Source organism: Bos javanicus, chromosome 17 (genome assembly GCF_032452875.1).
Source record: "Bos javanicus breed banteng chromosome 17, ARS-OSU_banteng_1.0, whole genome shotgun sequence".
Lineage (NCBI taxonomy): Eukaryota > Metazoa > Chordata > Mammalia > Artiodactyla > Bovidae > Bos > Bos javanicus.
In genome coordinates this window covers 46,964,695-46,992,214 of record NC_083884.1, presented here as the reverse complement: position 1 = coordinate 46,992,214, position 27,520 = coordinate 46,964,695, and the positions used below count along the sequence as shown (strand labels likewise).

The following is a 27,520-nucleotide window of genomic DNA, read 5'->3' as shown; positions in this document are numbered from 1 at the left end:
ACAGCCAGCACTATCTTCTTGATATTTTACACAAATTATTTTAATGAATATATATATATATACACACACAACATAAAAATACTACAATAACATCCATTCTCTTATTATATTCATTACCTGAAACCTTCACGGTGTTCAACCCAGTCTCACGAACTGGGCTTAAAGAACTGGCAAGTGCTGCCCCCAAACTGAATACAAAACAAAGGTAAAAACGCCCACTGAAGACACTGCAACTCTAAGTATGTGCTGTTTGTAACACCCGTTATGTGATGCTCAAATAAGCAAAACCAAACGGTTTCAAACAGAGCAGAGATTTCCTGGGAGAGTCAGGTTGAGTGAATAAATAAGAACTGCTCCACACGGCAGCAAGTTAAACCGCTGCCTTCTATACTGAGGCACAGTGTATTCCAAGTGTCCTGCTCACAATTTGCCCAGTGAACTGACCCTGAGTGCAGAGGATCCTTGCGACCCTGATGCTGGCCTGAGAACAGATTGGGAAGCAAAGTGCAGAGGGTAGCAACAACAATTGAAGCCACAAGTAAGACCCAAAGGCTTTGAAACCGGGAATGATCAGAGACTCAGAAGCTACTCAGAAGCTGCAGATTCCTCTCCCGGGTCTCAGCGCATGAAGGCAGTTCTCCAGTCCTGAGCCAGCCCAGTCCAGGAGGGTGAATTTCCTGCCTCTGTGTCTAAACCACATCTCATTAATCCAGCAGACCCTTCCCCATCCACAAAGCAGGTACTTACAAGATGCTGGGGATCAGTGCCCTAGTGGATCAGATGGACTAGCCTGGGGCCCACGCCCCCAGGCAACACCAGCTTCCTATCCCCTGTGGATGCCAGCCTCTCCAAGCCTCCTCCGATGTTTATGCTCGGCACCAAGCTGGAAGACTATTTACTTATTCATGGACTGCCCGAGCCGGCCAGGAACTGCTTTGTGTCAGCTGAATAGGATGGTAATTCAATCTCCAAATGGGAACTGTTCGGCACATGGCATATCTGTCATAATGAGTCACGCAGATAAAAAGAACACGGCTTTCACAGCCACAGGCGAAACGTGTGTTTTGACGACGAATCGTGTTACAGGACACCACCTTCTCTTCCTCCATCACTCTCCTCCCCTCCAAATCACCCCACCCCAAATACATCCTCCATGAGATGAAGGACCGAGAGGGAACTCCACGTGGGAGTCTGATTCTTAGGAGAGGAGCATCTCTGTCCTCTTGCAAGAGGAGTGTACCTTTGGAGAGAGAGAGAGAAGGTGCAAATGTTTGGGAATTGACAAGATAAACTGAAGGGGTGATGAAGTCAGAGGAGAAAGAGTTCGTCTCTATCAAAGGTTTTGCACTGTGAAATGCTTTGCATGCATTCTCTCAATAGCAGTGAGAGCTCCAACACCCGGAAATAACAGCATTAATTAAGTCATAGCATCCAGAGAACAGTCTGATGTTTAGAGCTGAGAAGACCCCAGTCATATGACAACATGAACCACTCCTGGGTTCCCAAAGAACCGTAACTAATGGTGTAGTGGCTTTATTCTCATTCCTGCTACTGTTCCTAGTGCGTTAGTTGCTAGTCATGTCTGACTCTTTGCGACCCCATGGACTGTAACCAGCCAGGCTCCTCTGTCCATAGCATTCTCCAAGCCAGAATACTGGAGCGGGTAGCCATTCCCTTCCCCAAGGGGATCTTCCTGACTCAGGAATTAAACCCAAGTCTCCTATATTACAGGCAGATTCTTTACCATCTGAGCCACCAGGGAAGCCCTGCTTCTTGGTCATTTTTTCCTGAGGATTTAAAGCCTGCATTTCATCTGATTTCCTTGTTTCAGCCACATGAAGCCCTACTACTCCCCACCCTCCTCTCTCTCCTCTGTCCCACCCTGCAACAAGTCTGTTCCTCTATTCATTTCTTTACCCATGTAGTTTGGACTTTGCCCTTTAAACTATCCTCCTGTCAATGTATCCTAAGCTTTTCCCCCACTGTTCTCTATCAGCCTGGCAAGACCCCGCTCCACATTAACCAACAGTCCACCTTCTCTACACCTCCTGGACAGGCTGCTGCTGACTGCCGTAGAAAACCTGCAACCCAAGCAGGCCCCTGCCCCAGCTGGCCTCTGTCCCCTACTGACCTCTGTTCCCAACTGACCGTAAGCCCTATGAGGATAAGACCATGCCTACGATATTCTCTGTGTTATTCTAAGCCACCCATGGTGTCCATCCAAAGAAGCTACATAAACATATATTGAAATACCAAATGAATGAAGTTTTCAGCTTCAGTGTGGCCTTGAAATGTGTATCAGTCAGGATGGGCTCAGTTATGCTGAAGTAACAAGTAGCCCTCAAATGTCAGTGGCTTCAAATGACAGAGGTTTATCTCCCATGCATACTCTGTGTCTGAAGAAAGTCAGCAATACTCTGCCCCGCCTCGTCCTCACTCCAAGACCCAGATCAATGGAGCAGGAAACAGAAAAACAGAAACCAGAGAAGTGTTTGTAGTGGCATAAATAAAAGATTCCATACTCCATAGCCACTGTGTTTCTGCCCCGAGATGTTCTGCTGAACTGAATCTTCCTATTTTTACCCACCCTATTCCCTTCCTGTCTTCAGGTCTTGGTTCAGACATCACCTCCCCATTGAAGCCGTCTAAGGCATCCAGTCTAAAGCACACAGCATCTACCCTCCTCCATCACCATTTAAAAATGTTAGTCTTCTGTGGCCCCATTAAAATGCCAGGCCTCTTATCATCTCATTCCCCACTGTGTCCCCTGAGACTGGTGCCAGGATTACAGTAAACGCACAATAACCATGTGTTGAACAGAAGAACGAAAAGAACAAATGAATAAAATAGCAGATTACACTGAAGAAAGCACAATATTTTGGTGTAATTAGTTACAAAATTACTGAGTTCAAGAAGCAGTCTCATTAAAATGGAAGTAGTATAATACAGTAAGAGCAGCATAATTAGAACAGAAGATTTGGGCCACATAGAAGGAATTCTGAAATTAATGAAGATGACGGGTTTGTTAATGTATTCCCTGTGCTGTTTGCCGGGAGAAAAAGATTCCTAGGACTTGATCAGAAGCAACTCTAATGAATAACAGAATAAGATGGAGCTATAGAAGCTTGGTGTAAATATCCTTTAGCTATTTCTGTATTTTTTAAATTTGTCATTCATCCAGAAACCTTCTGACCTACACTTGGATCTCTTAGTGTACAGCTTATGAAAACAGGAAGAAAGACTGTCCAAATTACTAGTACCCTGTACCATACCAGCTCTAGTGACTTTGGTTATTAAGATTCTTAAAGTGGGAGGGAGGTTCAATAAGGAGAGGACATATGTAAACATATAGATGATTCACTTCGTTGTACAGTAGAAACACAACATTATAAAGCAATTATACTCCAGTAATAAAATGTTAAAGATTTTCTTAAAGTTATTTGGTGAATTTCGTCAGTGTTTTGAGCACTGGATAAATAGTTGAGAAAATCAGGTTTTGCAACATGCAAATTTAGTGACTGTGGATTATAAAGATTCCTGAGACCTACCCCCAACTTTCTTGGTATGATGACATCACCAATGTCTATTTGCTACAAGATGTCATTTGGTGAATAACTTGTCAGTTACTCAATTTATATCCAAAACATAGACATCCCCCAATGTTCTGTCTGCCTGATTTCTCCAGGGTCTTCCTAGATCAGTACAAAGGAAAGCTGCCCTGTTTTGGAATCTCCATTGTTGGGATCTGCTTAAACTAAGCAACTAATATATCCTTCAGTATTCGGTGGATAAACAAACTGTGGTCCATCTCAACAATGGGTTATTATTCAACACTGATATGAAATTAAAAGATGCTTGCTCCTTGGAAGGAAAGCTATGACAAACCTAAACAGTATATTAAAAAACAGAGACATCACTTTGCTGACAAAGGTCCATATAGTCAAAGCTATGGTTTTTCCATTAGTCATGTACGGATTTAAGAGTTGGATCATAAAGAAAGCTGAGCACTGAAGAACTGATGCTTTTGAGCTGTGGTGCTGCAGAAGACTCTTGAGAGTTCCTTGGACTGCAAGGAGATCAAACCAGTCAATCCTAAAGGAAATCAATGCTGAATATTCCTTGGAAGGACTAATGCTGAAGCTGAAGCTCCAATACTTTGGCCACCTGATATGAAGAGCCAACTCACTGGAAAATACCCTGATGCTGGAAAAGATTGAAGGCAAAGGGAGAAAGTGGGTAACAGAGGATGAGATGGTTAGATAGCATCACTGACTCAACGGACATGAATTTGAGCCAACTACGGGAGATGGTGGAGGATGGGGAGGCTGGCATGCTGCAGTCCACGGGGTCGCAAAGACTTAGTGACTTAACAGCAACAGCAAAGATGAAATGAGCTATTAAGCTACAAAAAGAGGTAGAAGAACCTTAAATGCATATTAGTAAGTGAAAAAAAATCTGAAAAGGCTACTCACTGTATGATTCTAACTCTATGACATTCTGGAAAGGGAAAAACTATGGTGAAAATCAAGATCAGTGGTTGTCAGGGCATGGGAAAGGAGGGAGGAATAAATAGGCAGAACCCAGGGAATGTTTAAGGCAGTAAAACCACTCTGTATGAGACCATAATTGTGGATACATGTCATAGACATTTGTCCAAACTCACAGAATGTACAACATCAACAGTAAACTGTCAAAAAAGAAGAGTGAACTGTCATGTAAACTCTGGACTGTAGTTAATGTATCAGTGGATAAACAAGGAGGTCCTACTGTATAGAACAGGGAACTCTATTCAATATCCTGGGATAAACCATAATGGAAAAGAATATAAAAAAGGAATACATACATACATATATATATATATATATCTGAATCATTTTTCTGTATAGCAGTAATCAACACAACATTGTAAATCACTATATGTCAATAAAAAATAAAATTTAGTGAGCTAATGACCATAAAAAATAATAATAATGTATTAACATGGGCACATCAGTTGTGATAGACGTATTCACTAACCCAAGATATAGGTAATACGGAAAACTGTGGGTAGGGAGGAGCGAAGGTCCATAGGAATTCTCTACTTTCTGACCATCATTTCTGTCAACCTAAAATTGATCTTTTTTTAGAAAGTCTACTGATTTCTTCATTGACCCCAAAAGCATCCCACCCCTTTAATTGCTGTTCTTTTGTACACAACAAGCATCTACACTTTCTGGATGAGTGGATTTTTTCCTCTTCACCAGGTTGACTGCATCCGAGGGGGATGTTCTCCCCGACAGCAAGGTTTTGGAATGACCCTGTCGTGTCCCCAGTCCTCAGAATGGCACCTGCCTCATGGAAAGGGCTCTGTGACTATCTGTTGAATAAAAGATTCCATTTCTTGTGTTTCTGCTTGGCTGTGAATGACAGTACATTAACTAGTGAAAATTGAAAGCCAAGATAAAAACCTCCCCCAGGAAAAGCAGTCCGGCTGCTACATTTTCCAGAGATGTAAGTCAATAAAATAATTCTAGAGAGCTGCAGACTCATGGACCACTCCATCAAGGATGGTGTGCAAGGGGCGCCTCAGCATCCAGCATCTGTGATCTGGCCCGCTTGGCCCGCTGGCGGCCTCGCTCACTTTCTCGTTGGTCCTCATTGGCTTGAATAATTAACTCTACCCTCAGATACACACTGTTTCTGCAGCTCGCAGGAGGCTCCCCTGCACTTGCAAACCCTCACGGTGGATTCCTCACCATGTCACTCCTCACCGTAGCCATTTCAGCCAAAAGGAAGATGGCAAAAGACCCACCATTTGGAAGCATCCACGCTGCTCAAATATAAAGACTCTGAGATACTGAAGCCTGCACACCCTAGAGCCAGCCAGTCACAGCTACTGAGCCCGCATGCTCCAACTACTACAGCCCGTGCACCTAGAGCAATGCTCCAGAACAAGAGAAGCCACCGCAGTGAGAAGCCCATGAACCGAAATTAGAGAGTGCCCAACACTCTGCAACTAGAGAAAGCTCACATGCAGCAATGAAGACCCAACATAGCCAAAAATAAACAAATAAATAAAAAATAAAAGTCCAGTCATTGTTAAAAATTATGCTCAGATGAAGGAAAACCAGGGGGGATTCATTGTCAGCAATCTGCTCTAAATAATTGCTTCAGGAAGTTCTTTAGACAAATGAGAAATGATACCAGAAGGAACCTTGGAACATCAGTAATGAAGGAAGAAAAATTGCAAATACAATAGGCTATTTCTCTCCTCTTGACTTCTTTAAAATACATTTGACAGCAAAAAAATGTTTAAAGGCTCTGAGAGCAAGCAAAAGGGGCCACTGCAGAGGATGGTGTGTACCTGAGCTCAGGTATGAGAGGCAACACCTGTATTTAGTCACATTTACTGCACAAGAATTGTTTCATCTGCTTAATCATCTTACATGAAAATTAATTTTGCTCTTGCTAGAAGCCCTGAAACAGTTGTGTGTGTCCAACCGTCTGTCATAGATGAGGCTTTTCTTCAGCCCAATCACTTTTTAATTTTCAAACTGAAGCTCAGTGTATGGTTATTTTAAAAAAAAAAAACCAAAAACTTACTTCAGAAATCTGATTTTCTCTTTTAATGTTAATTATCGGTGTCAATAACAGCAGCTACCAGTGCGATTGCTCTTACATACTAAGCACTGTTCTAAGTAAAGTGTCCTATGGAATCTTGGAATTCCCTGAGGTCAGGAATGTGGTTCTGTGTGCCTGGTACAGGGAAGAATCGGAGGCACAGAGAAGTTAGTCACCCCGTGAGTCAAACAGCTCGGGAGGTGAAAAGTCGGGATTTGAACTCACTTGGGAGTCTGGCTGCATGGACCACACTCGGCTTCACCTCTGCCCCATGATGGGCAGCCCCATAGGTCAGATGGCCAGTATAGACTGAGGGGGAAAGGGTAATCGAGGTAGGAGATACGTGGGCTCCTGGACTGGAGAGCTGGCGTTTGTCAAGTGGAGTAAAACTGAAGCTTTGTTCTCACCCAGACACTCCAAGGACAAAGCTAGCGGCAGAAGCTGAGCTCTGCTGAAGTAGACAGACAAGGCGCTCACTCCCGAGGTCAAGGAGGACTTCCCTGTCTGCACATGTGCAGGAAGCACATGCTTCTTGGGGGTCAAAAAGGAAGGGGGTCCTATCCAATAACAAGTGTGGACATGCATCCATAGGCCTCTGTGATGGGATCCATCTCAGCAAAAAAGTTGGGCATGCATCTTGGAGAGGATCCCAGGACCAGTCAGGTGTGGAAAGAGGAGATAATTGGTCAAAGGTAAACAAAGCCCTGGAAGGACTGTCCTATAGAAGAGGTTTACATCACCTCTTTACTTCGCTCCTCATTCAGGACACCCTCATTCCTCTCTGGGTGTGCATCTCTGCCTTGCCTCTGTCTCGAAAGAATAAACTGCTTTTCTGCATACTCGCTCACTTGTGCTGTGTCTCTAGTAATAAATTCATAGCTGTTTTTATAATTTTGTCTCCTTAAATATTCTTGCTTTCAAATCGGGAAAAGAGGCAGAGTCACTTTGCTTCTAATCTCTAGCCCCTGCTGGACTGGAGGTTAGGACTCCTGATTTCCGTCCAGGCTTGTGAACCAGGTGAATCCTTTCCCAGTTGTGTCCTACTCTTTGCAACTCCATGAACTGTAGCCCAGCAGGCTCCTCTGTCCATGGGATTTCCCAGGCAAGAATACTGGAGTTGGTTGCCATTTCCTCCTCCAGGGATCTTCCCCACCCAGGGATTGAACCCACGTCTCCCACGTCTCCTGCATCACAGGCAGATTCTTTACCACTTGAGCTACGCAGGTCCAGTCCCTGGGCAGAGAGCTAAGATCTCTCTTCAGGACTGCTCACTGCTCCTCCTCCAAGATCATAATGACTCTCAACTTCCGATATTTTCAAAGAAAAAAGCCTTCTCTTTTCTGAATGTGAGAAATAGCTAACTTTATTCCCTGGGCTTTTGGAAATGTTAAATTAACAACTTTAATACTAGAAAACTGCTAGGAATGTTCTAAACCAAAGATAAGAGAGACCTACCCGTAATAAAGCTAAATCATGTCAAGACGGAGACTTCCTAGCACCTAGAGCAACCTCGGTGTCATCATCAATTTAAACATTTATTATACATCTTTCGTAATTCCAGCATCCTGTTTACCCTGAGCCATTTAAAGATGCAACACCATAATTACAAGATTACCCAAGTGCAAGAGTCCTCATCCCTAGTCTGTTGTTTGCCATTAAGGGAGAGAACTAAGTGATTACCCACATCAGGCCACCTGACCTGAACCTCAGGGGACTGGCCTCCAAGTGGCCGGAGGATGACTGTTTGATGGATGACGTATTTAACGTTAAGCCTGATCTCACACTAGCTTGTTTGGGGATTAGGACTCCTGCCGTCCTTCCCTTCTTCTGCGTCCTAATTGTCCCACTCAATTCTTCCCTTCTAATCAGCCTCCTGGGCTGAGAGGCCCTCGTTAGTGCCTAAGAATTAACAGGAGTTTAAAACAGAAAAACAGACTGTGTCTATGTTGGTCCTGGCATCATGGGGAATTAAGGAGGTGACCCTGCTGGGTGAGTCCCGGAAAATGAGTCAGCACATTGAGGGTCCCTCAACTTCCCCGGGTAGGTACACAGCTGAGAATGTTCCAGGAGCACTACAGGACGCGGTCAGCACCGAGAGGGGGCGCTGAGCCTGGCTGCACCTGGATTCTGAGCAGGGGCAGCAAGCACTGATCAGCACAAGTACATGTCTGGTAATACTTACCCCCACTGTACAGATGGGGGCTTCCCAGGTGGCTTAGTGGTAAAGAATCCGCCTTCCAAGCAAGAGACATGGGGTTCAATCCCTGGGTCAGGAAGATACCCTGGTGAAGGAAATGGCAACCCACTCTAGTATTCTTGCCTGAAAAATCCCAGGAACAGAGGAGCCTGGCAGACTACAGTCCATGGGGTCACAAAAGAGTTGGACATGACTGAGCAATTAAATAACAACAGCAACATTGTACAGATGAGAAAAGTTGTATGAGAAAACGTCATACAACTTGCAAATAGCAGAAGCCTGGGTCAAAGTCATGTCTGACCATGGCACTCTGCAGCCCCCTGCCCTCCGTGCCTGAAAACTCTTTGCACTGGCACAGGGGCCTGGGGACAGAGTGGGAATATAAGGTCTACTGCTGTCATATCCAAGAAATCATTGCCAAGCCACCACCATGAAGCTTTCCCCTTCTGTTTTCTTCCAGGAGTTTTACAGTTCCAGGTCTTGCAGTTAAATCTTTATCCATTTTGAGTTGCTTTGGGTGTACGATCTAAGTTAAGAGTACAATTTCATTCTTTTGCATGTGGATGTCCAGTTTTCCCAGCACCGTTTGTTACATAGCCTTGGTGCCCCAGTCAACCAGTTGACTGTATTTATGTGGCTTTATTTCCGGATTCTCTGTTTTGTTTTTGTCATCTAAGATGAATAAGTTCTAGAAACCTGCTGTACAATGTCATGCTTGTAGTTAACAATGATGTATTATGCACTTAAAATTTTGTTAAGAGGGTATATCTCATATTAAGTGTTCTTACCACAATAAAAAAATTTTAAGCAAAATAAAAATAAAGGAATTCCTTGCTGGTCCAGTGGTTAGGATGCCATGCTTCCACTGCCAGGGACCCAGGTTCAATCCCTGGTCAGGGAACTAAGATTCTCACAGGCCGCATGCTGTGGTCAAATAAAATAAAACACTGATTGAATACGATGTAAAAGAAACAGACTCACAGATATAAAGAGAACAGATCAGTGGTTACTGGTGGGGAAGGAGCAAGACAGGGGTAGGGGACTAAGGGATACAAACTACTATGTATAAAATAAATAAGCTACAAGGATATATTATACAGCACAAGGAATATAATCAATATTTTATAATAACTTTAAACGGAATACAATCTGTAAAATATTGAATCACAAGAAAGATAAATAAGTACTAGAGATATAATGCACAAAATGATAAATATAATTAACACTGCTGTAAGTTATATATGAAAGTTGTTATGAGAGCGAATTTTAAATTACAATCACAAGAAAAAATGTTATCTATTTCTTTAGTTTTGTATCTATATAAGATGATGGATGTTCACTAAACATAATGTGATAATCACTTCATGATGCATATAAAATATACCTTAAAGTTGTATATATGCCAATTATACTTAATAAAAGTGGGGAAAAAAAGATTAAAAAAAATTTTTTTAAGGACTGATTGAAAGAGATGTCCCAAAGGGTAGCTCAAACTTCAAGGAGGTCCCTTGCTCTACCTGGGTCTCTGAGCCTAGTCTTAGAAGCCAGGCTGTCCCAGTTAAAATAATAACATGTTATTTTCACAACCAACATCAACTAATATTTATTATCCCCTTCCAAACGCTAGGCCTTATTCAATTCATTTGATCCATATAGCAACAGGTTTATGAATCAAGTCATATCATTATATTTATTTCTTGGATAAGAAAACCAAGCTACTTATTCAGGATCACACAGCAAGGCAGAGAACACCAGACTTTACACCAGGTAGTCCCTCTTAACTGAGCATGTGCTATAACCACCACACAATATTGCCTTTCACTGGGACTGAGGGATTGGTAGGAAACGAACAGTCTTTCAGCTCATCTCCACAAAATGATTGTACAGATTTTCTCCTCACCTGAGAGTCTTGGATCCATTTGAAATTCCCAACTCTCCAAACCCCTGATCCTCCAATTCTAACAGCTACCCTGGGAATAATGACTTGTGGACTGGCTGATGGCCTTTCCCTTTTAAAATTTGTATGGAAATACAAAAGACCCAAAGAACCAAAACAGTCTTGAGAAAGAACAACAGAGCTGTAGGAATCAGGCTCCCTGAGTTTAGACTATACTACAAAGCTACAGTCATCAAAACACATTGGTACTGGTGCAAAAACAGACACAGAAATCAATGGAATAGGATAGAAAGCCTAGAAATAAACACACACACACACACACACACACACACACACACACACACACACACACACACACACACACAGAAGTTGCTCAGTCTTGTCCGACTCTTTGCAACCCCATGGATTGTAGCCCACCAGGCTCCTCGGTCCATGGGATTTTCCAGGCAAGAATACTGGAGTGGGTTGACATTTCCTTCTCCAAAACCCACACACCTGTGGTCAATTAATCTACAACAAAGAAGGCAAAATATAGAATGGCAAAAAGACAGTCTCTTCATAAATGGTGCTTGGAAACTGGATAGCTACTTGTAAAAAAAAATTAGAGATACCAAGGGAACATTTCATGCAAAGATGGCCTCAATGAAGGACAGAAATGGTATGGACCTAACAGAAGCAGAAGATATTAAGGAGAGGTGGCAAGAATACACAGAACTATACAAAACAGAGCTTCACGACTAAGATAATCACGATGGTATGATCACTCACCTAGAGCCAGACATCTTGGAATGTGAAGTCAAGTGGGCCTTAGAAAGCATCACTACGAACAATGCTAGTGGAGGTGATGGAATTCCAGTTGAGCTATTTTAAATCTTGAAAGATGATGCCGTGAAAGTGCTGCACTCAATATGCCAGCAAATTTGGAAAGCTCAGCAGTGGCCACAGGACTGGAAAAGGTCAGTTTGCATTCCAATCCCAAAGAAAGGCAATGCCAAAGAATGCTCAAGCTACCGCACAATTGCACTCATCTCACATGCTAGTAAAGTAATGCTCAAAATTCTCCAAGCCAGGCTTCAGCAATATATGAATCGTGAACTTCCAAATGTTCAAGCCGATTTTAGAAAAGGCAGAGGAACCAGAGATAAAACCGCTGGATCATCGAAAAAGCAAGAGAATTCCAGAAAACCATCTATTTCTGCTTTATTGACTATGCCAAAGCCTTTGACTGTGTAGATCACAATAAACTGTGGAAAATTCTGAAAGAGATGGGAATACCAGACCACCTGACCTGCCTCTTGAGAAACCTATATGCAAGTCAGGAAGCAACAGTTAGAACTGGACATGGAAAAGCAGACTGGTTCCAAATAGGAAAAGGAGTACGTCAAGGCTGTATATTGTCACCCTGCTTATTTAACTTATATGCAGAGTACATCATGAGAAACACTGGGCTGGAAGCAGCAAAAGCTGGAATCAAGATTGCTGGGAGAAATATCAATAACCTCAGACATGCAGATGACACAACCCTTATGGCAGAAAGTGAAGAGGAACTAAAAAGCCTCTTGATGAAAGTGAAAGTGGAGAGTGAAAAAGTTGGCTTACAGCTCAACATTCAGAAAACGAAGATCATGGCATCTGGTCCCATCACTTTATGGGAAATAGATGGGGAAACAGTGGAAACAGTCTCAGACTTTATTTTTTGGGGCTCCAAAATCATTGCAGATGGTGACTGCAGCCATGAAATTAAAAGACTCTTACTCCTTGGAAGAAAAGTTATGACCAACCTAGATAGCATATTAAAAAGCAGAGACATTACTTTGCCAACAAAGGTCCATCTAGTCAAGGCTATGGTTTTTCCAGGGGTCATGTATGGATGTGAGAGTTGGACTGTGAAGAAAGCTGAGTGCCGAAGAATTGATGCTTTTGAACTGTGGTGTTGGAGAAGACCCTTGAGAGTCCCTTGGACTGCAAGGAGATCCAATCAGTCCATCCTAAAGGAGATCAGCCCTGGGATTTCTTTGGAAGGAATGATGCTAAAGCTGAAACTCCAGTACTTTGGCCACCTCATGTGAAGAGTTGACTCATTGGAAAAGACTCTGATGCTGGGAGGGATTGGGGGCAGGAGGAGAAGGGGACGACAGAGGATGAGATGGCTGGATGGCATCACTGACTGGATGGACGTGAGTCTGAGTGAACTCCAGGAGTTGGTGATAGACAGGGAGGCCTGGCGTGCTGCGATTCATGGGGTCACAAAGAGTCAGACACGACTGAGCGACTCAACTGAACTGAACTGACTTGTAAAAGAATGAAATTTGAACATTCTTTAACACCAAAATATACTTAAAATGGATTCAAGACCTAATGTATTTTATATACAAAGATAATCTCAAAATGGATTAAAGGCCTAAATGTAAGACCATATACCGTTCAACTCCTAGAGGAAAACATAAGAAGAACATTCTTTGACATAAATTGTAGCAATATTTTTGGACCCATCTCCTAAAGTAAAGGAAATAAAAGCAAAAATAAACAGATGTGATCTAATTAAACTTAAAAGCATTGGCACAGCAAAGAAAACTATAAACAAAATGAATGGGGAAAACATTTGCTAATGACATGATCAATAAAGGATTAACATCCAACATATATAAACAGGTCATATGATTCAACATCTAAAAAATTAACCTGATTTAGAAATGGGCAGAAGAACTGAATAGACAGTTTTCCAAAGAGGAAATATAGACAGCCAACAGGCACATGAAAAGATGTTCAACATCACTAATTGTAAGGTAAGGGAGTTAGAGAAGGCGAGGTTCAGAAAAGAACAAGACCAGCACTTTACAGGAATAGATCACCTTTAATGAGGCGAGAAGGGGCCGCAGTCAGATTAGTGAGCTGCTGCACCAACCCGAGAAAAGAGTAAGTATATATATAGGCATATATGTGGAAATCTACTGTCTTAAGGGGCCTGTTCTTCTCCAAGGTTGTTCAGGTTAGTTATCTCTTAAACGGCTGGGGCAAGGAATTCCAGACATCCGCCAGAGGCTGGGACCGGCTGGGATAATGTCCATTTTTTTCCTTCGGGTGAGAGAGTTCTTTGTTTTGTATAGAATGGTGGAGAGAATCCAGAGGGGTGTTTTAACCCCAGGTTATTTTGAGCCCTGTAACTTTCCTTCAGTAATCATCAAGGAAATGCAAATCAAAGCCATAATGAGATATCACCTCACACCTATTAGAATGGCTATCATCAAAAAGAGCACAAATATCAAATGTTGGTGAAGATGTGAGAAAAGGAAATGTACTTGTATACTGTTGATGGGAATTTAAATTGGTACAGCCACTGTGGAAAACAGTAAGGAGGCTTCTCAAAAACCTAAAAATATACTACTATATGACCCAGAAATTCCACTCCTTGGTATATATCCAAAAAAAAAAAAAAAATACCAAGAAGTTCAATATGAAAAGATACACATACCCTAATGTTCATAGCAGCATTATTTACAGTAGGCAAGGCATGGAAGCAACCTAACTGTCCATCAGCAGATGAATGGATAAAGAAGATGTGGTACATACGTACAATGGAACAATACTCTGCCATAAAAAAGAACAAAATCTTGCCATTTGCAACAATATGGATGGACTTGTAGGGCATTATGCTAAGTGACATAAGTCAAACAGAGAAAGACAAATACTGCATGATATCACTTATATATAGAATATTTAAAATACAACAAACCAGTGAAAACAACAAAAAACGAAGATATAGAAAACAAACTCATGATTACCCGTGGGGAGGAGTAAGGGGCAATATCAGGGTGGGAGTGAGAGGTACAAACTCTTGGTGTAAGACAGGCTACAAGGATGTATTTTACAGCACAGGGAATATCAATATTTTGTAATAAATGTAAATGGAAAGTAACCTTTAAAAATTGTATAAATTTGAGTTCCCTGGAGGCCTAGTGGTTAGGATTTGGCACTGTCATGGCCTGGGTTTGATCCCTGATTAGGGAACTGAGATCACACAAGCTGGGCAGCACGGACAAAATATTTTTTTAATTGCATAAATTTTTTTTAAATTTTATTTTATTTTTAAACTTTACATAATTGTATTAGTTTTGCCAAATATCAAAATGAGTCTGCCACAGGTATACATGTGTTCCCCATCCTGAACCCTCCTCCCTCCCCATACCATCCCTCTGGGTCATCCCAGTGCACTAGCCCCAAGCATCCAGTATCATGCATCGAACCTGGACTGGTATCTCATTTCATACATGATATTTTACATGCATAAATTTTTTTAATAAAATGAAACCCTCCTCCACCTGCCATCCTAGGCCAACCTTCTGTTCTGAGATGACAGAGAAGCCCCCACCTGAGCCCTCCACTGTGTAAGGCACATGGGCTTGTCCTGGCCCTGGTCACACAGGCCACACTGGCATTTCCTTGATGTCAGTGCCCCCCACAGTTGGTTGGTTTAGTCGTTAAGTCGTGTTTGACTCTTGTGACCCCATAGACTGTAGCCTGCCAGTCTCCTCTGTCCATGGGATTCTCCAGGCAAGAATGAATACTGGAGTGGGTAGCCATTTCCTCCACCAGGGGATCTTCCTGACCCAGCAATAAAACCCGGGTCTCCTGCATTGCAGGCAGTTTCTTTACTGACTGAGCTAGGATCAGCTCCCCTCCACGAGGACCACATAATCTCCATCAGGAAGGGATCAGTCGCACAGACAAACCAACAGGAGAGATTGTTGGAGGTGGGGAGGTGGCACGAAATGCAGATACAAATACAGATGAGAAAGCCTTCTGGCTGATCACACTTAACAAACTGAGGGGGAAGAACACAGGTTTCTACAGAAATCCCATAGGCTGAGGGAAGGTCCCCCATCTTACAGATGAGGAAACCAAATCCCATACATGTGGAGGCAGGAAAGCTCTCTTGGGTCAGTCTTCCTGGAAATGGAGAACCAAGGCTCTTCATTCATCCATTTACTAATTCATTCAAATGTATGGATCACCCACAGCACAGGTACGTTGGTGAACAAGAGGGAGAGAAAGATAAGGTCCTGGCCCCAAAGGGTGCACATTCCAGTGCGAGAGACACAGACCACAAACATGCAAACAAGGCAATCTCAGCTCATGAAAATGAGGAGAAAATAGAGTAAGAAAGTATGAAAGCAAAGGCTGGGGTGTTTAAGTAGGGAACTATATTTTTTACCTTCTTTTTTCAGTTGAAGTATAGTTGGTGTACTATGTTGTATAAGTTTCCAGGCATACAGCAAAGTAATTCAGATGTATTCTTTTTCATTATTTTCCTGTATAGGTTATTACAAAATATTGAGATAGGTCCCTGTGCTATACAGTAAGTCCTTGTTGTTTATCTATTTTATATATAGTAGTGTATGTCTGTTAATCCCAAACTAATTTATCCCCCCCCAACTCTCCCAAGGGAGAGTTCCTTTAGAGAGTATGGTCAGAGTGGGCCTCTCTAGGGAGATGTCTGCCCTATACTGTGATGAAAAGGAGTCTCCATGCTGAGACATGGAGAGAGAGAGAGAGAATCCCAGCAGAGGGCACAGCATGTGCAAAGGCCCTGAGGCAGGCTTTAGAGTCTATAGCCACTCTATCAGAACAGGACTCTCCTCACTAAGGACTCCACCGCTCCCTGCCAGAAAAGCTAGACTGTGGGGTCCTGGGGTCTGTTGCCTCCTCTTTTAAGACAATGGGAAGGAAGTGGGGTGGTGGATTAACATTGAAGACCTCAAACTTGCTCAAACCAATACTTGCTATGAGACTGGAAGACAGAGGAGGTGGTATGAGGAGACCTATGCTTTCCTCCATTGTGGCCTCAGATAAATTAGCTTTCACAGCCCCCTCAGCATTTAATCTATTAAGGCAGACCAGTGTAACCTTGGTTAAAAGTGCAGTAAAACTCAGCGCTGAGATGCATGCTGCATTTAAAATACAATTGCATATTGATTCAGACTCAACCAGTGGCTTATTCATTATCTCATCTAGGAAGACTAACCTTTTAAAAATATATATATATTCATGGGATGGCAAAGATTAAAAGTATTGCTATTTCAAGGAGCCTCAATATCAAGGACAAATTAATTTGTGGAGGACACCACACCTGGATCTAAACCGAACAGCTGGGTGTGATGCACAGAATTATTAGAAGAGGTTTCAAAACCAGAGGGTTCTAATCACAGGCAGCCTTCAGAGTCAGCACAGCCAGCAAATGACATCAGAAAAACCACAGGACAGACCCCCAACCCTCGAGCCTTTAAGGCCAAAATCATCACATCGCTTCAGTGCCTCTCCTGAAATCATCCTCTAGGAAGAAAAAGTTCAAAATACCAGGGAAAGCACACTTTAGGAAAATCCAAGTTCTGCCTGATGTCAGGTGTTTGTAGTAACCCAGGGAGCATTGCCAACATGCAAGGTAACCAGTACAACCAGCCGCAAGTTACAAAGATGCTCCCAACAATGTATTGAAGCCAGAGGCTACCTTCTCCAATTATTAAACACAGTAAGTGCCCTACATACAAATGAGTTCCATTCCAAGAGCACTTTTGTAAGTTCAATTTGTTCATAAGTCCAACAAAGTTAGCCTAGGTACCCAACTAACACATCGACTATACAGTACTGTACTGTAAATGGTTTATAGTATTTTTCATGCAAATAATACATAAAAACAAGCAAACACAAAAAATAAATTAAATATTTTTAATCTTCCAGTACCTTGAAAAGTAGAGCAGTACCAGCTACATCACTGCTGCTCTTACAGTTACTTTTAGACAACCTGGGCTTGAAATAGATGCTGAACCACTGTATTCTATACAGTACTAAACAGTAAAGTATATCAAAGCACAACCACTTGAGAGGATGCGTGCCTGTGACAACATACACCAGACACGGGAACTAACTGTGTGATTGGACATGCACATTCACATCTTTGAAAGTTCACAACTTTTAAAGGGTCTGTACATAAGGGACTTACTGTACTCAGGAAAGTTGATATTGAAACACGATAGCTTGAAATCAGCTACATTTGCAGAATTTATACCGTGGAATCTGGCAGACTACAAGCAGTGCTATTTTTTTTTTCCCCCAGAAAGCTTAACAAGACTCCTAAAACCGACTTCTTTATCCAGGTAAGAAAATAAAGCAGAATGAAGACTTATACTCCATCTATGCTGTAGAGTTCCCCACCCTCAATGTCTTCTCCAGCACTGGCTTTGTGTGATGTTGGGGGCTAAATGTGTCTCCCCAGTATTCATGTGTTGAAACCCGAACACCCACGGTGATGGTGTTTGGATGTGGGACCTTTGGGAGGTGATCAGGTCATGAGGGTGGGGCCTTCATGAATGAGATGAGTGCCCTTACAAAAGCGATAAAAGAGACCCTGAAGAGCTACCCCTCTGCCAGTGAGGACACGAAGAGAAAATGGCCACCAGTAACCCAGAAGAGAGCTCTCAACAGGACTCAACAATGCTGGCTGGCACCCTGAACTCAGCCTCCAGAGCTGTGAGAAATGAATTTCTGTTGTTCATGTCATCAGGGGCTTCCCTGGTGGTTCAGATGGTAAAGAATCTGCCTGCAATGCAGGAGACCTGGGTTGGGAAGATCCCTTGGAGGAGGGCATGGAAACCCACTCCAGTTTTCTTGCCTGGAGAATCCCCATGGACAGAAGATCCTGGTGGGCTACAGTCCATGAGGTCGCAAAGAGTCGGACACAACCAAGCGAGTGAGTACACATGTCACCTAGCATGTTGTGTTCTGTGATAGTGGCCTGAATGGACTAAGAAAACCAATCAAGGACTTCTCCAGTGGCCCAGTGGTTAAAACTCTGAGCTCCCAATGCAGGGTTGCAGGGGGTGTGGGTTCAATCCCTTGTTGGGGAACTAAGATCCTGCATGCTGCATGGTGCAACCAAAAAAAAAGGAAAAAAGGAAATCAATCAATATACTCCATTCCCCTGACTATGGTCACGATGCAGAGGTGAGCCTAGGACCTGAGCTGGTCCACAGGAAACTTTAAGACTGGGAAAAGTTATGCTCTTTCCTACTGGAATTAAGTGATGAGGCACAAGGACTGAGGGAGGTATTAGACATCATCTTGTAACTATAGGAGGAACCAGCTTTAACCCAAAGAGAGCACAGAGAAGGATGAAAAGCCATAGAGTCTTGGTTGCTAAGTTTAGGTCTGGATCAAACCATGCCTGATGTCTTCTTGATCTTTGGACTATCGAGTTATCTGAGCCAATACACTCCCTTTTAATACTTAAGCATTCTGGAGATGCATTTTCTTTTAATGGAAAGATTCCCAGCCAACAGAAATCTGAAACCAAGCCTTTACATATGGGTCCTCCTCACTTAACTAAATGGATTTGTTAAAGCTCTTTCAAATTACTAAATCACTTAATAGCTTTGTTTGTACTCCCAAGCTATAGCGAGAACAGAAGAAAACCACAACCAGTGAACGATCCTTTGCCGAGCTTTGAAATTCGTGAATGCTGAAGCACATTCACACAGCAGAGGTGATTAACTTGTTTTTCCATGCTCTTAATAACCTTCTGTTCCCATCCCATCCTTGGGGTATCATTTTAAAAGATGCTTCTCTGTACCAGTCAAGGGTTGCAAACACACACATCTCTGTAGCAGAGGATTGTGGCGTGACAGAGATGTTTCAAGTTTGGAGCTTTAAAGAAGAGTGCTGTCATAAAAGGGGGGTGCCCTGCTTAAAACATAAAATCATACAAAGCTCCAGTTGGAAAAAGCCATAAAATCATCTACCCAAGAACAAGAGGGAAAAAACTGGCTCCAAGTTTGAACGATTTATTGATAGTCTTACAACTCAGAGTCACAGAGCCAGGCTCTGGAGCCAGCTCTCCTGACTTGGGGTGACAAGCAGGACTAGGCCTCCCAGCCAGGAGGTTCCAACACCCACAAGGAATGAAATTTGGGGTTTGCCACTCCCAATCTCTGGGTCTAGGGGACCAGCATTAGCCTGTGTGATTCTCATGGACACGCACATGTGCACACAAAGCTAGATGTGCACACTTCATACTGTATATTTCTAGGTTAAAGAGCATCACTAAAATTTCAGCACTGATTATCTTTGAATGCATTTGTCACTAATTGTTGCTGCTGAGTTTGAGGTTCTTTCTTCATCGCTAAAGAATTTGGAGATGAAGCAGAGAGGTTAAGAATACTCCAGTATCCTTGGCCTGGGAAATCCCGTGGACAGAGGAGCCTGGTGGGCTACAGTCCATGGGGTTGCAAAGAGTCAGACACAACTGAGTGAGTAAACCACCACCACCACCATGACCTCAGAGAGAGAGTGGGCAGACAGGTGAGGAGTTCTCAGGCCTCTTTGTCAAGCCTGTTACGAGGGCCATATAAATGAAGGAGCAGAATATTCACTGGGGAAGGAGTTTAGGGATCAACATCCCTGACCTCCTTCCCAGCTCCATCTTCCCGAGAGGAGGAGGGACTTTGGTCCCCATTTAGCTTAGATCAGAAGTGTCATGGCATTGGTACATGATGAGAACTTCTGATCTGTAGACTAATCTTACTGCAATGAGAGCACAATGAGCAAAAGTTTACTTTGGATGCAGGAGATTGCAGCCTTTTCCCACCTTTCTTGGCCGGCTTGTGCTTGTTCAGTCGCTAATCCCTGTCCAACTCTTTGTGACCCCATGCACTGCCGCACGCCAGGCTCCTCTGTTCTCCAGTATCTCCCGGAGCTTGCCCAAATTCATGTCCATTGAGTCAGTGATGCTATTTAGCCATCTCATCCTCTGCTGCCTCCTTCTCCTTGTGCCTTAAATCTTTCCCAGCATCAGGATCTTTTCCAGTGAGTCAGCTCTTCGCATCAAGTGGCCAAAGTACTGGAGCCTCAGCTTCAGCAACAGTCCTTCCAATGAATATTCAGAGCTGATTTCCTTTAGGATGGACTGATTTGATCTCCTTGCAGTCCAAAGTCTCTCAAGATTCTTCTCCAGCACCATAATTCAAAAGCATTCTTTGCTGTGCTGTGCTATGCTTAGTCACTCAGTCACTCAGTCACGTCTGACTCTTTGTCAGGCTCCTCTGTCCATGCAGATTCTCCAGGCAAGAATACTGGAGTGGGTTGCCATGCTCTCCTCCAGGGGATCTTCGCAACCGAGGGATAGGACCCAGGTCTCTCTCATTGCAGGTGGATTCTTTACCATCTAAGCCACCAGGGAAGACCTCTTCGTCTGCTACTTGGACCCTTACAACCCAAAATGTGTGATTTCCTGTCGGTTCTGAGGGTTCCTGCTTCCCTTCCTCTGCTCAAGGACCCGCGTGTTTACAAGCCCAGTCGTTTCCTGCCACCTGGCCCCGCCCCCTTCCTCTGCTAATACCTAGCTTCCTGCCTGCTGTAACATAATTACTACTTCCTTAATTTTTACACTTCTTTATTTTCTAGCTTTTCTCTAATAAATAATAACAAATGGAAATAATTTCCCCAAGGCTTTCAAGACAAGAGGGGAAGGCAAATCTTGTGTACTGCTTATGTGAGAAGAAATGGACACAATATGAAACTATTTATCCAACGCCTTACAAACATGTTTATCTTCAGAATCAGAAATTCTACTTGTAAGTTTATCTCAAAGGATAATAATGGATGTGCCTGAATCATCTTTTCTTTTAGAATTACACACCTAGTGTATTCCTTGCTTAAAAAAGAAAACAGCTAAGCATAAAGATGAAAATGAAAACTACCTACCCAAATGCATTCAATCCACACTTTCTCAATATCCTAGTAAAGTAAGATTCAAGCTATAACTATCAAATGTTACCCATGAGGACTGTGGTGAGGTATGTTTATTGATAATTTAAAATTTTTTAAATTATATTCTATATTTTTAAAGAAATTCTATAAAGGATATATATTACACTATGAGTTACATACAAGTGATCTAAAATTACTATACTTTACTAAAGAAATTCTACATGCACAACAATTGTTGCTGCAAAAAGAGTTAAATAGTGTGAGACCTAAATGTCATTTTTCCTGTTGATCACAGATCCATATGGATCCCATGGTTCCTGATGAACCAATAGCCTGGTGGCACCAGTAACAGGGCTCTCAATTTCCTACCCTACACAACAATGATAAGATAAATCAAGTAGTGGAGGGTAAGAGGAGGAGCTGATGGACAAGGAAGTAATTGAAGAGGGTTAGGATTAGGGTCTTAGTATAAAACTAGCCTCTTTACCAAGGGAGGCACTGAAATGTGGGGGTTCAAGTAACACGCGTTTATGTCCTACTCACAAAGACAATCAATGCAAGTGGTCCTAGCTGGGGGCAGTGTCAACTACAAAATGGCACTTGCCGTGGGTGCTTGTCATTTACTCCACAAGGATTAAATCATGTGCTGCTGCAGCTCAGCTGCTGACCTTCAACACTCCCTGAAGGAGTTCAGGGTGGAGGGGTGGGGCCTGGCAGGACAGATCTTCAGATTGTTAGATATTCTCAGAAGCTGATTTTATGAGCCCAATCCTTGGATTTCCTCACATCCAGAAAAGCACTAAAATCCTTTATGGTGGTGACTCTTTCTCATGACCAGCAGAAGCTTCACGAGACCAAAAGAAACTTTCTACAAAAAAAATAAGCGCTTGATTGCATGCATTCCCCCTTCACCCAGATCACATATATACTGCCCTTCCCCCTACCACTTTGGAGCAATTTCTCAGAGCCATCTAAGGTGCTGTCTCCTGGGCTGCAGTCCTCATCTTGCCCCAAATAAAATTTAACTCTCAGCTCTCACGTTGTGTAGTATCTCAGCTCTCACGTTGTGTAGTATCTTTAAGTCGACAGCAGCTTCCCTGCATATGGAAACCCAGATATCCAGACCTCCTCCGTCTTGGGGGTCCCCTGTTCCTAGGGGTCACGCAGGCCTCAGCATCCACCTGGCAGGTGGGTGACCAAGGGTTGTGCTTCTCCATCGTCTGTGCTCTAAAACATCACACATCACCTCTTCTTTCCTCTCACTGACCAGAACTGGTCCCATGGACCACCCAGACCCAGAGCTACCTGAAAATGGACTCCTTAACTGAGAAGCATCTTTCCACAACCACTTGATGCTACAGGAGAAAAAGATCTTAGGTGAACAGCCAGGTCCTCTATCCATGGGGAGGTAGTGTGGGAAGAGGAGGAAACCCCCAAACAACGGACCCCCTTCCCGTGACCAGCTCCTCCTGCTTTATCCTGTACCCTTCTAGAAAGGCCCTTGTGTCCTGGGAAAACCACCTGCTCAGAAGTTTGACAAGATAACAATGTGATGGGGAAGGGGGTGCTCTGAGGCCTGGCTGCCCGCCAAGAAGAGGACACGGGGGTCTGGGAGCGCTGCACTCAGTGCCCTCCCCAATGGCAGGTATAGAAACCTACCCCCCAGCCCTCCCACCCATAGCCTCAGGACAATCTAAACTGGAACCCTGTCTGCAGGTCAGAGAAGTAAATAGAAACAGGCATTCCAAGGCTCTGAGAGAAGGAGAGGTACACAGAGTGTACGATGGAAGCTGAAGACACCAGATGTGAAGATGTACCCAGCAAGTGTGGGGTGAACCGATCTGACCATCTTCTTCGGGAGATCCATCCAGGGGGCTGGAGCAGGTATGAAAGGAAAATTGCCTCTGCTTCCTTGGCACCAAAACAGAGGGGTGTTTCCTGGGTGGGTAGCTTGCAAGCTCTGCCACAGAGTATGTTTCTGTCCCTCAAGTGCACTATGCTTTCTGGGGGCCAACTTGCACCCTCTCCCCCAGTGGTTGCCAATTCCATTCTTAAAACCCTCCGAGGTCATGTGTCCTTAGCTCCAGGTCTGGGCTCCAAATAGACCTGCTTCTGACACCACACCTGTGCTATTTCCACTTGGCACAGTCCTCTGCCACATATGAGCATCTCATAGCATCTTTATCTGTGGACTCCACTGGGGAAGCCCTTTCACTGGGCATGACCCAGGGGCAGGGTCCCTCCATTTATAAGGAGAAAGAGGGTGCTATGCCCCCTGATGCAGCACACACAGCCCCTATGACCTGACCTGGCATATGAAATCCACATGGAAACATTCTAAAGACCCACTTCCACACATAGATGCCAATCTCAATCCTCTGCCCAGGGAAGCCTGAAGTTCATTAATTGTCTGAAGACCCTTTCACCACTTCAGTAAACAGGAAGGGTTAGGGTTGTTTTCCTAATAGATCATTGTTTTCTGGAGGGCAGCAGAGAGTGATGAGAAGAGAGATTTCCCTTTCAAACAAGTGACTGAATCTAGAAACTTATATTTTGCATTTTAAGCTTGTGCCTTAAAAGGAAATTGCCAGGAATAAATGTGTGCCTCCTGGACCTTAGAGGCAAATATCAAAGAGATTTCAAGCAGCATTTCTTTGAACAAAAATTTGCACTACCCTGGTTCTTTTTAAATAATAATAATAAAACTGCTGTGTAAATGTCATAGGAAGGATGCTAAGCACAAGGTGAAAAGGCTCCAGAGGAGAGAAGTGCTACAACCTAGTCTGGGACTGAGGTCGCAGGCTCTGGGGTCTCAGAAGCACCTTAGCTTCCTGAGTGATGCTCTTTGGAGGGGCTTTTGGGCATGCACAACTCACAAAGATGGGCACTCTTCCATTTCACTCTACAGAGAAACAGGGCTTCCAGATATCTCCTAGCACCACCTCTGGACCCCTCGGTATAGGAGGCAGGGTAACAGTAGGGAGCATGCCACAGTAGCTGCCAGGGGGACCATGGGCGCTCAGGAAGACAGGTTGAAAAGAAGAAATCGTTAGAATGAGGAGCACGGACCATGATAAGATGGGCAGTGATGATGACAAGGGGGATGCTGGTGGACATTCATGAGTTCTTCCTGTGAGTGGTCAGAGTCCTGAGTGTCCTACTTGGTCACCTGTCAGTGTAGGACATCAGTTAGTTCTCACTGCCCCCCCTATTAGGCAGGTAACATTCTCGTTCTCATTTTATAGATAAGAAAACCGTGAGCAACACCGCGGTTGAGTTACTCATTCACCGCAGCTAGGCAGGAAGTCAAGGGGATGGGTCCAAACCCAGACGGTCCACTGGCCCACAGAGCCCTCCCAACCCCAGCAGGACCACCCCCACTATGACCTAACAGCACGGTGATGGGTGTGGGAGAGAAGAACCCCAACTTCAGCTGGAATTAGCCTCTGAGCTGAGTCTTTCCCAAGAACCAGCCCTTTCCAACACAACCCAAATCAGGTCCTCCCAAGGAGTGGGAAGGAGCTTAAGTTTAAATGAGGATGCACGTGCGCCTGGATATTCTAACAATGAAGCTACCACATAAGGGACCGAAGACAGGGGATACTCACTGCCTGAGAGAAGTCAATGGCAGCGACCCAAGATTTTATCCTAGGGGTCGGGAGGAACCAGCCTTACAGAGAGAGTTTCACAGGGACAGTGAGAGCAAATAAAGCTTTATTTTATCATATTCGTGAGTCCTTCCTGCTAAACCTCATAGCTTTCATTCTTTCAGAAAGTTATGTGGTTTCCAATCTCTGATCTTACTTTGAAGCAGCCTCTCGATGTGTTTCTTTTTAAATTTCCCTTTTGGTATATATTGTTTCTTGCTTTAAATATGCGTGTGCTGAGAATATTCAAAATCAGAGAATGAACACTGGACAGGAGCCAAACCGTATTTCAAATGCGTGTATATTTAGGAGCAGAGAGTTTTTGCCATATGATGCTAAATCCCAAGATGCTTGATTTTTTTTCCCCCTTTCCTCTCTCCAGTATTGTACTGGGTCTTCTCAGCACCTACAAAAGAAGGCCTAACTAACAATTAGCTCATGAGAGGGGCTTTGCCACAGGAAGGAGCCTGCAGCACCCAGGGGCCTGAGGCAGTCTGGTTAGGTGGGTGGTGGGAGGGAAACCCACTTAGCCAGAGGACTTGAATTTGGACCTCCAGGTTCCTCATCTGACTTCAACTCTTTCAGCTAGCTCCACTTGCCTCTCCAGGAGCTAAAGCACCACACCACCTCTGAGACATCTCCTTCAGTCAGGAGCAGGAATTTTATTATTTACATTTAGATACATTAAGATACATAAGATATATTAAGATACAAAGGGGCTTCCCAGGGGGTATTAGTGGTAAAGAACCTGCCTGCCAATGCAGGAGACAAAAGAGACACAGGTTGGATCCCTGGATGGAAGAGTGCATGGCAACCCATTCCACTGTTCTTGCCTGGAGACTCCCAAGGACAGAAGAGCCCGGAGGGCTACAGTCCACAGGGTCGCAAAGAGTCAGACACGACTGAAGCGACTTAGCAAGCGTGCACACATAAATACCAAGAGACCCCAAAAGTCTTCTCCATTGTACCTTTAGAGGAAATGTAGCCCTTTTCACTATGGAAAAAAGAGGAGACAACATTTTGCAAAGAACGGAGGCCAGGAGAATCATATTTCACTGAGCAAACTGACAAAAGGTCAAAAAGCTTGATCTTTGCCACTGACGTGCTTTGTCTGAAAGCTGAGCTGCCATTTAAATATTTATAGATGAGAGCTGTAGCTGCGCCTATGTATATACGTCTGAGCCAGGCTGGGACCATTTTGCGAGAAATTAACCAAGTTCCCTTCGGAGGGAGCTTCTGGGAAGGATTCCACTGAGCACTCAGTGCTCTCCCTGAACCCTAAAGGAAATCAAGCGATGCCGACAGGTAACAGACCGGGCAGGGCTGCAAACACACAACTGAAAAGACGCTTTCAGGAACCCACTCTGACAAGTTCACCGCATTGCTGTTTCCACCAGTCCTTGCCCTCTTCCGTCTGCACCTCCCCAACATTCCAGCACCCGTGCTGCCAGTCAATCACTTTAAAGCCGCCTTGGTGGGAAAGAAAGGAAGATTTGGACGCTGCAAGATCAAGAAGGGAGTGCATGAAGAAGGCAGGCATGGCCTTCCTCAACACCATCCAGGAAAAAGATAACGTGAGCCATACCTGGTATCTTAAGTTAGGGGAGGGGGACTTTTAAAAAAAAAAAGTAACAGATCAAATTAATTTTAATAGTACACTTTAACTCATACCTAAATAAATCTGTTTAACATTCTTCTTTTCCAAAGCCTTCAAAAATCAGTGCACGGTTTGTAATAACGAGTTTTAATTCAGACTTGCCAAGTTTTGAGGGCCTAACGGCCCCTTCTGTGTAGGCAGGCAGGGTTGAGAGACAGGAGGAGGATGTGGGAAGAGCAAGAGTCTAGGATCAGGGGAGAAGAGGCTTGAGAAGAAAGGAGCAGTCGCTGGTATAAAACCCTTGAGACAGGACTTCCCTGGCAGTCCAGCGGTTAAGACTCCATGCTCCCGCTGTAGGGGCATGGGTTTGATCCCTGGTCAGGGAAGTAAGATCCTGTCTGATACAGGGTACAGCTAAACAAATTTTTTTTTGTATAAAAATAAAATACTTGAAACGGACGTCAGGACACATGAGTGCTGGCAGTAGTACTTGGACTTGGTCTTTGGGATTTAATCATCCCAAAGATTTTGCCTCGAACCTCTCCTCTTTCCCTATACGCTCCTCTTTGGCATCTCACAGAAACCTCCAGGTCAGTGATTATCTTAAAACAGATGCCACTTGAGCAAGGGAGCTGAGGGAACATGTAGGGTCCCTGAGAAGATTCTGGTATAAAATTTGGGTGCAAACTGCATGTTGGGGAATCGTGGGAGACAGAGGGGTGGGGGGCACAGTAAAGACACATGAATATGAGAAAGTCTGGTCTACACTGCAAGGTGCACAGTGAGAGTCTCCTGGCTCTGGATCAGAGAGTCTGCACACAGGA

General features: G+C 43.8%; 1 protein-coding gene across 9 annotated transcripts in view; it reads right to left on the bottom strand.

Annotated features, from left to right (window-relative positions):
- Positions 1 to 27,520, bottom strand: part of RIMBP2 (RIMS binding protein 2) — a 325,711-nt gene that overhangs the window by 232,975 nt on the left and 65,216 nt on the right. Inside the window, exons 1-2 of one of the 9 annotated variants that reach the window (XM_061384504.1) lie at positions 11,031 to 13,746; positions 748 to 10,988 (exon numbers count right to left, since the gene is read on the bottom strand). The exons of the other annotated variants lie outside the window; for them this stretch is intronic. The gene's annotated coding sequence lies outside the window, so the exon portion shown is untranslated. Of the gene's footprint in view, positions 1 to 747; positions 10,989 to 11,030; positions 13,747 to 27,520 lie in introns of those variants that run through there. 9 annotated transcript variants of the gene reach the window in all.